Raw genomic sequence first — 13433 nt, 5'->3', positions numbered from 1 at the left:
TATGATATAATAACAAAAACCAAACTAAAACTGGCAGTTTAAGATGTTTTCGACTAACCCACCTTGTATCTGAAGAAATACAATACAGCTATAAAACTTTTAATCCGATTATGTAGGTATTTTGAGTGGAAATGAGTGACCAGTGTCGTAGAGTATATGATTAAAACATTAGTTACTTTAAATAAATAAATATATTAATATTCTTAAACTGTAGGTACTGTAAACTGTATTTTTATTTAAAAAAAAATTCTTTATTTTATTCAAAAATAATAAGTTACTTGCAATTTGTAAAAGATACATTTATTTAATTAATACCTATGTTTAAATGATATAAACTACGATTACTTACAAAACTATTCAAATTCAAAATAAACAGGATCATCTTCGGAATCCGAGTCATCTTGCAGATTAATAATTAGCGGTTGTGTCTCTACAGTCGCATCAATTATATTGTCAAGATCCCACATTTTTTGTTCTTCTTCTATTGCATGTCTTACTGCATCTCGCCAATTTTGTTCTGTAATATGTTGTAAAGACTCATATAACAATTCACGTACAGCTTGTATTTTATATGACGTATTTTTTTTAGCCACATAGCTTTTCATTTGTGCCCAAATGAGTTCAATTGGATTTAATTCGCAGTGGTAGGGTGGAAGTCTAAGGACTGTGATGTTTCGTCTTTCCGCCATTTTGTCAACTACGTATTTCTTGAACTTAGATTTGTGTTGCCGGGCAATTTTTAAAAGTTCTGCTTTAACCATTCCATCCTCGTAAGGCAGGGACTTATTCCGCAGCCAGTCAATGATATCCTGTTTCTTCCACGCAGTCGTTGGAAGTCTTTCAACTAGTCGTGAATGATAAGGTGCATTATCTAATACTATAATTGAGTTTGGTGGTATATGTTCAATCATCTGCTCAAAATACTCTTCGAAAACATCAGCTGTCATCTCCTCGTGATAGTCTTTTGTGCTTTTGGATTCAAATTCCAACAAACCATGTTTAGCAAATCCTTTTTCACTGCCAATGTGAGAAACTATTAATCTACTGCCTTTACCAGAGGGTGGGGAAATACCAGTAGACCAACCTTCCATAAAGGCTTGCCTGGAGCTTGATATATTTTTATCTGTCCAAATTTTTGTGAGAGTATGACCTGCGTTTACCCACGTTTCGTCCTGATAGTAAATTGGCCTTCCTTCAGCCCGAAATTTTCGTATAGATCTTAGATACTTTCTTCTCCAACATATTATCTCTTCCCGGTCAATCAAAAGTGATTTTCGGTCTGATTTCTCCCACCGGAAATTTAATTCTTTTAAAACTTGCCACAATTTGGTTCCTCCCTGATTTGCCATGAGGCAAATCCGGGTCGTCTCTAACTTCTTGTAAAATTTTGTTTAAGTTGGGTATTTCTTTTTTGTAAAAAAATTCGTGAATTTTCCTTCGAATACCATTTTTGGCAAATTCATCAATTTCAATAGGTTTTCTCCCCCTCTTTAAGTATTCGTTTGTATTTGGGTTAGCTATACCTTTTTTTTTTCTTTCTGATAGGAACCTATATATTGTTGACTCCCCTACGCCCGTCATGTTGGCACAACTCTTGATTATGTTCTGAACAGTGTTTGTGGGATTCTGAGAACCCAGAGCATCGTGAACGTTCAAAACAATAGTCTTCTCTCTTGGTGAATAGACAGACTTACTGACTGTACGCAACAGTACCGGTGTAAAACTTGATGATGTTGATGATGATGACGAAGCCATCGCAAGCAATCAAACAAAACAAGCAGGAACGAAAGGTACGTATATGTTTGTAGGAATATGAAAAAAAAGTTACTCACGCACTGCACAAAATTCGCAAAATAAATATTAGAGACGTTAATTACTGCCGTAGACGCCGAAACACCAACGAGCCGTAAATTAAATACGATTAAAAAATGTACTAAACCAAAAATTATTTTCGTTCGTACCAACTTCACCCTTTCAAGGCAAGTTTCGAATATAAACTGAAGCTTTATATTTAATGAATAAACACCTCAGGAACCTCCGCCTATGATTTTACGAGTTTTACGACCGTTTTATGACTTGGGCCCTCATTTTGTGCTATCGACAAATTATGAACGGACTATAGTAGATATTATTGTGAAAAGAGCGTTTTTCAAAACTATATTTATTTAATATGGAGTTTTTTGAAAGCACTGTTGAATAACAGCACGCCTAAGTTCGTTGATTCTGATTCTGTCTAAACAGCAGCGATACACCAACATAGTACTAGTTTCGAATAAACAGAATAAGTATCCGCTGAGATATTTCAGTTTGAAGTAGACTAATAAAAACGGAGAAAACTTTTGAAACAACCCATATACAATACATGTACCAAACCCTTGCCATAAAACTGTTTTCCATACGCAATAAAACAATTGAATTCAACTGAATTTATTACATTACAAAATTTTTATGATATGAAAACTTATCGCAGAGTTTGTCTGTGACACAATAATACAATATGTAACTTGATCTTGACATAACTGATTATAAAAAACAAAGGTTTTTTATGAGATAAGTGAAACTCGCGACAAGATTTTATATCATATAAATTGTTCAATGTAATGATTTGATAGGCTTGAACCTCCTTTTTTAAGTAAATTTGGAATTAGTAATTCGTATAGACGGATTCACACATTAAAAGTACATACCTATTCAACTCTTCAGTGCCTGTTGAGTTTCGAACACGACCTGTAACAAAAAAAAACATTAGTAAGCAAATTTTAAATTCCAATTTGAAATTCCGTTAAAAGATTCGAAGTGTATCATCGTCTGATTTCCGGCAAATGGACAAAACAGCAACTGTGTCGATTTCAACAAAACAAAAACTTGAATTTTCAAAATAAGAAACATTTTGGAAACTTTGTGTCGCGGGCTACTGCTTTTCTCAACAATGAAATGCCCCGTCGGCAGGCGGAACGATCAAAAGGTTTTGGTGTTTTATCTGTGTTTTTGTAAACTGACTTCGCTATGTGGAAACGGTCGGCGACATAATAATAATAATAAAGGTCTTTATTTCCCATCATAATTAACTTAAATGAAATGAAATACAAACAAAATTTCAACATGGTGGAAAAAGGTTGGACATCAAATTAGCTGTTGGCAGCCCCTGTTATCATTCTCAAGACGAAAAATCCAAAAAAATAATGATTACCAGTCGTATTTGCAGAGGCAACTTGAAAAAAGTATCAGATACATAAATATATAAGAATGATAAACAAAACAGAAATGACTTTAAACCTGTGCTCAGTTCAGTTGTTGGTGGAGAAGAAGTTTTTTATAATGTTTCTTGAAAGTATTTTAAATTTACGGAAATGGCATTATTATATTTTAGATGATATAGATTGAATAATTCAGTGCGATGGAGAGGTACCTTCAAATCTCTCACTGATATTGTAAACATCATCTCTGAATGATATTTTTTCCATCAAATAAGATGGTTTCCTGGAAATTAGGATTTAATTTGCAGAAGAGGCCCCTACAGAATGGCCACCAAGGTCTCCGGATCTCACTCCTGTAGATTTATTTCTATGGGGTCATTTGAAGTCTGAAGTGTATGAGATAGAATCAACAACATTAGAAGATTTGAGAGAGAATATCATGAGCCATTGCAGAGAAATAACTCCCGAGATTCTCAACCATGTGAGGGTGGCAACGGAAGCTCGTTTGTACCATTGTATGGAAGTTGGTTTTTGAAAATTTACTCTAGAACATGTATTCTTCTCATTGTCCAGTCATCAGATTTTGATTCAAGAATTAATAAAAAATTCTTTTTTCTGATTTATTGCTTCCATATTTGCCTCTAGAACGAATATTTCAAAATGTGCCCCTTGTATAGTATTGTTGAAGTGTTTTTTTTTATTTTTCCTGAAAATCATTGTTCCAAAAGTTATTCAGGGTGGTTCGTTTTCAACTCAAATAATTTGTAGCTCCCAAACCAATAGCTTCAGACCATACATACTTTGTTGAAAACTGCTCATAATGGAGCATCTGATAATGCGGAACAATATAGGGTGATCCATTTAAAAAAAAATGGGGACATGCTCTGGGGGTGCGATAGGAAAAGTTAGATCAAATGTGAATATGCTGAAATATATATATAGTGAGCTGGGGCAGCAAGGATATCAACGCCCGAGGTAAGTCACTATACGAATATATAATACAGAAAGATCTAACAATCTTGAACAGAGGCACGGAGCCAACATTTATTAATGCCCGTAGCCAAACGTTAATAGATATCACGCTCACGACAGCCGAAATATCAAACAAAATCCAAGACTGGCAAGTCTCGGACCATATCTCTATGTCAGACCACCGCTGGCTGACCTATACGGTAAGCCAGGATCTCAGGACTACTGTAAAATCCCGTGACCCGAAAAGGACGGATGTAGCTCTCTACAATCGACTCTTAAGAGGAGCTCTGCGGGAAACAGATGTCCTGATTCCTGGCAACAATGAAGAACTGGAAAGGTACACAAAATAGACACTGCCTATAAGGAATCCTGTCCAATGAGGATGGTTCAAACGCATGGCACAACCAACACATGGTGGTGCCCTGAATTGGAACACCTCAGGAAGACAGCGAGAACGACCTTTAACAAGGCAAAACGTACAAGATTCGAAGAGGACTGGGTTATATATCAAGCCAACCTCAGAGAGTTCAAAAAAGTCTGCAGACGAAAGCAAAGAGAAGCCTGGAGAGCCTATTGTGAGGCAGTCAAAGACTTTCCACTAGCTTCTAGGCTACAGAGGGCACTCTCAAATGACCACCATAAGACTATCGGCATCCTGACGAGGGAAAATGGCGACAAAGCCGCCAACCTCCAGGAGAGTGCTGAGATTCCTATGGAAACTCACTTCCCAGGTTCTGTCTTTCCTGGAACGGCGAACTGGACGGATGTACCAATAACACCCTCACAATATGACTGGCAATATGCTAGTACAGTAATTGATGAGGACAAAATAAGATGGGCTATATCGGGATTTTCCCCCTTCAAGTCACCAGGACCTGACGGTATAAGACCAGTCCTACTTCAGTGGGGACTGGACACTCTTATGCCGCACCTGGTTGGAATATTCAGAGCCTCTCTAGCTCTGAGGTATATTCCCAGTAAGTGGAGAGAAGTAAGAGTAGTATTTATACCCAAACCAGGTAGGATGGACTACACCCTACCAAAAGCATTCCGACCAATTAGTCTCACATCGTTTTTCTTAAAAACCATGGAGAGGCTATGTGAGTTGAGCGGTATATAAGAGATGAAGTACTTGTTAACAACCCCCTTCATCCAAATCAGCATGCATATACCCCGGGAAGGTCTACTGATTCGGCCCTTCACCATGTGGTTGGCAGAATCGAGAGATCATTGGACAACAAAGAATCCACCCTGGGTATATTCATAGATATCGAGGGAGCGTTTGATAAAACAACCTTTCCAACAATTACCCAGCAACTACACTCCAGGAATGTACCCCTGGTAGTAGGAGAATGGATACTCCAGATGCTCTCTAGCAGAGCAATAAGTATTAATGTAGAAGACATCACAGTGAAAGGACTGGTCATGAGGGGATGTCCACAGGGAGGGGTCTTATCACCCCTTCTCTGGAACATAGTTCTGGATACCCTAATTAATCACCTTAACAAAAATTGATTCTGCACAATTGCATACGCAGATGACATAGTTATCTTGCAGACCGGCAAATTTGTAAACACACTGTGCGATAGAGCGCAGGATGGGCTCAAATTAATAGAAACATGGTGTAAGGAACACTCACTGTCGATCAATCCCAAGAAGACTGAGATGGTCCTTTTCACCAAGAAAAGAAGTTTAACGGGCTTAAAACCTCCCGAAATCTTCAAAAGCAAACTAAACTTCTCTGAAGAGGTGAAATACCTTGGTACTATCTCCTCGACAAGAAGCTAACATGGAACTCTCATCTACAGAGTAGAGCAAAAAGAGCATACGTGGCTTATGAGCAATGTCGGAGGACAGTGGGACGCGCATGGGGTCTTTCACACCGTGTGGTCGCCTGGATCTACACTGCAATAATAAGACCTATGTTAACGTATGGAGCCATTGCATGGGGACCGAAAGTTCTACAAGCAACGGCCATCCAAAAATTATATCAAATACTGCGACTGGCATTTTTAAACATCACAGGAGCCATGAGAACAACACCAACCGCGGCAATAGAATTAATCAGGGGTCTGACCCCTCTGGATTTGTACGTTAAGGAGGTTGCGTTAATGGTCATGGTACGATTGCGCACGGCTGGTGTAAACCTCGAAGTAGGAATGGGTCAATTGAGGCTGGGCCTATGGCGGGAAGCGCTTACTGCGCAACCTCTGCTGCAGGCAACAAGTGATGCAATTGAACCCAGGTTTGTGTTTAATAAACCCTACAACATACAAATCAAGCAGAACACAGAGTCAGATGTTACAAATGCAATACGGATTTATACAGATGGCTCAAAAACCAAAGAAGGCTCAGGATGTGGAGTGTACTCCAGATCACTAAGCCTAAGGATTAAGTGGGGAATGGGAAGAAATACCAGCGTGGTCCAAACAGAACTGGCTGGTATCTCAATCGCCACAAAAGAAATAACCAAGAAAAGAATTTCTGGCAGAAACATAACAATCTGCACTGACTGCAGACAAGCACTATTAGCCTTGAACAGACACCGTGTTACATCAGGGCTAGCACTAGAGTGCCACCAAGATTTAGCCAAAGCCTCGGTAGATAATAACATTATCCTGAGGTGGGTTAAAGGGCACGACAGGAGTAAAGGTAATCGCATTGCCGACTCTTTAGCCAAGGAAGCGGCTGGACTAAGAACTTTAGGACGCAGTGGCACCCACGGCCTGATGACTTCGACAATTGCGGAACTAGTCAAAAGTTACACCCATGCTCAATCCTTAAAGAGATGAGATGAAATCAAAGGATGTAATCTTGCCAGGATCACCTTGGGCGACCCTGGGAAGCTGGCGCCGAAGAAATATCTGGCGATGACCAGGAAAAATCTACGCCTTACAGTAGGATTTCTGACTGGCCACTGTCAGCTAAGGAAACACCTGCATAATATGGGGCTAGTGGACACACCTCTATGCAGGGTGTGTGAACAGGAAGATGACACTGTTAGTCATGTCCTGTGCGAGTGCCCGGAGTTATATTCAATAAGAGAGTGTGTGTTCGGCGAGTCTTGGCCTACACCTGCCGATATAAAGGAGATGTCTCCCAGCGACCTGTCCATCTTCCTGGAAAGGACAGGATGGACGATGACCTAGAAGGACAACTCCGCTGGAGGATGTACAATGGGTCACATGTGGCCTAAGTGCGTGGGCTTACACTCACCCTCCCTACTCTACAGATACAGAGAGACAGATGCTGAAATATATTCCCCCGTATACTATTGTTGAGGTTTTTTTATTTTTCCTGAAAATCATTGTTCCAAAAATTATACAGGTGGCAGGGAATGCAATGTATTGGCCTTAAGCAGTAACTTGACAATAAACTATATTTTTGGAAGGTGAAAATTTCCAAAAAAGATAAATCAAAACTCCTCCTCCACAAAAAAAGTAGTCGGATAACAAAACTGTTATAATTCAGAGATTAATTCCAGACTCATGCTTCCGTTTCGTCATACGTAAGTTTCCTCCCCTCAAACCATCATTAATTATCCTACAAGACAGCAGAAGCTCTAGTCTATGACTATGATTAATCCAAAGAAGAATCACGACTTCCTTTCGACGACTTCATTGAAATAATCTCTGGAAACATCGACCCACCTAATAAAAATGTGTCTGAGCAGATGTCATAATCACGGCACCCGATGACAGATACGAAGGAGGCTGCGAAATCGAGCCCCGTGTTATTTTTTGCGAGATGCGCCCTTAAATAGAAGTAAGTGGGCGGGTCGCTTCCTCTGGCATGCGCCGCGACAGCGGGCTCCAGTTCAGGCCGGAATGTTTCGCAACAGTGACAACAGAAACTTCTGGTTCAAAATTCAATTTGATCCGGTCTAACTAAATATCTAATTATCTTAAGAACTGGGAAAGCCTCTAATGTATGAAAGTGATGCTACAAAAACCATTTTACTTTTTATGGTCTGTTCAGCTTTTGCCAAATGAGTCTGTTGATGAAATTATACAGGACATTAAACGGTCCTGTTAGTCATGGGTGTTGTCGACAAAGCTTAGAAAAATGGCTTCGAAATTTTGTGTATTATAATTTATAATTGCAGGATCAATCAGAACAACATGTACAGTAAGTTGCAGATTCCTTTTGAAAATGAAAAAAATATATTTGTTGATAAAGACTGTTGCAAAAAACTACCAAACAACTATACCATAAATATACAAAAATTGGTTCACTTGACTCAATAACCCTAAATACAATTTTATATCAGTTTTTGCATAAGAATATTTTTTCACTATTTTCAACCAAACAAACGGGTATACTGGATGGGCTGAAAAGTTATTAGGCTAACACCCAGATGGCGCTACTAGTGTTGAATCCATACGATTATTAGTTTACCCTAAATTTCACAGCTGTCGGACTATTAGTTTGTGGGATAGAACATTACGAGTGAAGCAACTTTTGTTAGTTTAAAGAAAATGGATGAAAACGATTTTCGTGTGCTGATGAAGCATTGCTTTTTTGCGAAAAAAAAAATAATACTGTTGAAGCCAAGTCTTGGCTTGATGAACATCTCGGACTTTGTACCAGGAAAATCAACCGAAAATCGCCGATTAAGGGGTAATTGCCGAAAGTAAAGCCTATTTCGAAGCTGTAGGCAAATCGTACTACAAAAATGTTATGTTAGCCTAAAAACTTTTCAGCCCAGTTGTAACTAGAAGAAATAGAAATGATGACATTTTCAAAATTCATATTTGTAGAACCAATTACAAAATGGAACAATTTGCAGTATTTCGAAATCATTAAACAATCATTTTCACCACCTTTAAAACACTCTGTCGAAATTTACGATGTATTAACTAGTTCAAGAGCTAATGTACATGTGTGAGTAATCTTCCTCTTGAAGATGATCACTTGGTGATCGAAACACGTGTCGAGGTGTTAAAAATTACGATTTGGTGTCGGGAAAAAAGTGCCTCACATGTTTTTAGTGAAATAAATATTCGTAATTCCATACTGTTATTTTGATTTAACGGTATTCAAATGACAATTGAAAAGTTTATGTTAACAGCCTCCTTCCATTAAAAAATCACTTATTTAAATATTTTTTTCAAAACTTTATTCTGCCCAAAATAACAATAATTATCATAATACTAACTATTTATAAATTTGAAAAGTTTTTTGACAATTGCTATTATTTGAAATTCCCATTCCATCAATAATTCCATAACTATGAAATAGTTGTATCGTTATCTCCATTCTTTTCGAAACTGAATTTTCAATATACGAATCCGCCACGCAGAGAAGTTCCAACCTCCAAGTTCTTTTACCGATAGTAGATCGCCTTTTTCTACAATCATAGTAGCCGAAGATCTGCGAAACAAGTGCCCCGTGTAGAGCTGAGGATTTCCCAATTTTGAGAATGCTGCAATTTTCTTTGGAACAGCTCCAATAGTATGAATGCCCACAGCTCGTTTTATACATTTACCTTTCCTATAATCAATGAAGAATGGCCGATTTTCCAAATTTGAAGGCCGCAATCTACGTATTTTTGGTATAAACCATAGGCATCGAATGGAAGTCCTTCTTTGGGAATGACGAATTTTCGGTTTTTTGGTTTTTAGTATACGTCAATATAACCAAATCTCTGGTACTGGTGCTTTCAAAATGATACAGTCAGCTCAAGTTCGTCACGTCTACAGGCGCCAAAAATACCACACATCATTACAACATTTTCAAGCAAACATGTATGATCATCTGCCTCCAACAAATACTCAAGTTACTTCTTCTTCAGACAAAATGTTTGCTTTCTTTAGTGTGTATCTATCAGACTTTCGTCTCAAGAACAAAAATAATTTTCCAAATCTGAAAATACCATTTCTATAGGTGCTACTCTAATATGGTGTATGATTTAAAAACCTAACCTTGAAATGTCAATGTTGTCATAAACTTTCAAAGCAAGTTTCAACACTGAAATCTTGGTCGACAGCTGATTTTCCCTTCGTTAAGGCTAATAATAGCTACATCTTAACTACCTTCACATTCTTGATTTTACGCCACTCTTCAAAATTTTAATATTCTTTTTGATATCGCTCTTAACTCATTTTCGGCAGTAAATCAACACTCACTGCAAATGATTCTTTCAATGTTTCCCAAGAAATTTGATTTCGTTCCTCAATTTCTTCATTTCATCCATGGTCGTTGTTAAAGCGAACTCGAGAACACAAAAAAATGATGTTGTTTGTAATATTGTTGTGGTATTGTTAAGCTGTTCCATAATAACACGATGTTGGAATTTTCCTGTAGAATGACAAGGTACGTGGTTTGTTCTTTCCTCTGAATCAAAATGTAATCTTTCAGCGGGATTACGAAAACTCTTGAACGACACACGGCCGGATTTGGTTGTTACAATATTCAACCTCATCCATTATATTTGCTATATATCGACGTTAATAACTATATAAGTTAGCTCGTTCGTTGAAATAAATAAATAATCAAATTTGCTAGAATTACCGTGCACTGTCCGGGCCTGTATCAAAGATCGCCTTTTTCTCGAAAGGGGTTACTGCCCTTCGACAGAGTCTAGACGAGAAGAAGAAGCGCGAGGACACCCCGAGTCGAAAATTGTGTGCGTACCACGTGTCGCAGTTACCCCTAATGGGGCGCACACGTGGGGGTCTTAAGTATTCCAGAGCATAAACATAACACCTCGCCATATGTAATTGCTCCGTCGATGTTCAGATATCAGCACGACATACCGGAGAGGGAAAACATTTGCTTTTGAAGGGTTTCAAGAACTTTCTGAATGAGATTCAAAGTAAAAGAACCATATTTTATATCCTTAAGCAGCGGAGTAATACATTATTTTCAAGAAGCCGGTCCATAGGCGTACATAACTGAGTAAGTTGAAAAAAAAAGGAGTTGTATTTATTTCAAACATCTAATATTGCATGATTTGGTACAAAAACAAAAATGTGTGTATACAGTGAGTAACAAAAATATAGAACACGAAATTATATTTACATTTGAATTTTGATTAAAATTTTCAAGATTTTGTATGAAAAGCACTTTTTAATGTATCACATATCTGCATAGTTTACCTGTTCGAATCAGGCATAACTGAGATATTTTCAATTTTCGCTGGAAAAGAAGATGACGTCATGATTCCATCCGATCTAATAGTGCTTCAATAAAATACTTAATAAGCTGAAGAATATGGAGTGTCGATAATCGGCATTTTGAAGTGTCAATAATCGAGAGTTTGAACTGACTTTGAATTGTTGATTATAGCTAATTGACACTTTAAACTGTCGATTATACATAGACCCCTTTTAACGACTTTTATGATCAACAGTTCAAACTGTCGATTATAGATAATCTATAGTTTCAACTGTCGATTATAGATTATCGATAGTTTGATCTGTCGAGTATATCCAATCGACGGTTTGAAGTGTCGATAATCGACAGTTTAAATTGTCGATAATTTATAATGGACATTTTGAACTACCGATAATCGATATTTTGAACTACCGATAATCGACATTTTGAACTTTCGATAATCGACAGTTTGAACTATCGATTATAGATAATCGATAGTTTCAACTATATTATCGACATATTGAACTATCCCCTTCAGCGACTTCTATAATCGACAGTTCAAATTTTCGACAATCTATAATCGACAGTATGAAATGTTGATTATAGGTAAACGACAGTTTAGACTGCCAACTATAGATAAACGATAGATTGAACTGTCCCTTTTAGCGACTTTTATAATCAACAGTTCAAACTGTCAGTTATAGCTAATCGACACTTTGAACTGTGGTGTGGATTATAGACAGTCTGAACTATCAGTTATGACTAATCGACAGTTTGAACTGTCGATTATGGCTAATCGACAATTCACAGTGTCATACACCACATTACACATAGTCGATAGTTTGAACTGTCCCTTTTTGACGACTTTCATGATCAACAGTCCAAACTGTCGATTATAGATAATCTATAGTTTCAACTGTCGATTATAGATTGTCGATAGTTTGAACTGTCGATTATATCTAATTGTCGATCTTTAATCGACAGTTTAAATTGTCGATAATCTATAATCGACATTTTGAACTACCGATAATCGAAATTTTAATCTTTCGATAATCGACAGTTTGAACTGTCGATTATAGATAATCGATAGTTTCAACTGTCGATTGTATCTTATCGATATATTGAAATATCCCCTTTAGCGACTTCCATAATCGACAATTTGAATTTTCGTTTATCTATAATCGACAGTATGAAATGTTGATTATAGATAACCGACAGTTTGAACTGTAAACTATAGATAATCGATAGATTGAACTGTTACCCTTCAGCGACTTTTATAATCAACAGTTCAAACTGTCAGTTATAGCTGAACGACGCTTTGAACTGTGGATTATAGATAATCGACAGTCTGAACTGTAGGTTATGGCTAATCGACACTTCAAACTGTCGGTTATAGTAAATTGACAGTTTGAACTGTCGATTATAGCTAATCAACACTTTGAACTGTGGATTATAAATAAACGATAGTCTGTTATGGCTAATAATACTTCAAGCTGTCTGGAACCTTTGGTGAGTAATGAATATTACTGGAGTTTTATCCTAACACCAAACCGTTATTTTAACACCTCGACAAGAGTTTCGATCACCAAACGATCATCTTCAAGAGGAAGATTGAACTGATTGAACTGTCGATTATAGCTAATCGACAGTTGAAAGTGTTGATAAACGATGGTTTGAACTGTCGATTACAGCTAATAGACACTCTGAACTGTTTTCAATTGTTGAACATTTATCATAGAATAATCAATAATCGACAGTTTGAACTGTCGACTATGAATAAGCGACACTTTAATCAGTCGATTATAGATAATCGACGGTTTGTACTGTCGATTATAAAATGCAAATGCTGGTCCTTCATCTGTTTCATATACTTTCAATTTTTGTGAATTTACAAACAATACCATTTTCATTATTTATATTCATTGCTAATGTAAATTACATGAATAGTCTTCAGGGCCGTCGCCATGGGGGGATGTTGGGAGCCTCCCCCCCTGCTTTTTCGACTTAGGAAAAGTTGGGAAATTTTGGGCCGTGAAAATAGAAAAAAATAATAGGAAAAAATGAATAAAAACTTAAAAGAATTAAAATGAGAGAAAAGAAAGGGAGAGGTGATAAGAAAAGGGAAAGAACCAGGAGAAGGTTGGGATTTCCCAACATGCATAACTT

The 13433-nt window shown here is 37.3% G+C and overlaps 1 protein-coding gene across 1 annotated transcript in view; it reads right to left on the bottom strand.

The window, feature by feature from the left end:
• shep (RNA binding motif single stranded interacting protein alan shepard) overlaps positions 1-13433 on the bottom strand; it is a 151906-nt gene that overhangs the window by 89773 nt on the left and 48700 nt on the right. The window contains exon 2 of the mRNA XM_074174525.1: positions 2688-2727. The gene's annotated coding sequence lies outside the window, so the exon portion shown is untranslated. The remainder of the gene's footprint in view (positions 1-2687; positions 2728-13433) is intronic.

The sequence above is a fragment of the Leptinotarsa decemlineata genome, unplaced genomic scaffold (assembly GCF_025532065.1).
Source record: "Leptinotarsa decemlineata unplaced genomic scaffold, Ldec_3_MD MMD2_tig00000591_RagTag_RagTag, whole genome shotgun sequence".
In the NCBI taxonomy this organism is placed as follows: Eukaryota; Metazoa; Arthropoda; class Insecta; order Coleoptera; family Chrysomelidae; genus Leptinotarsa; species Leptinotarsa decemlineata.
The sequence above is the reverse complement of the archived record's forward strand: the minus strand, read 5'-3'. Positions and strand labels throughout refer to the sequence as shown.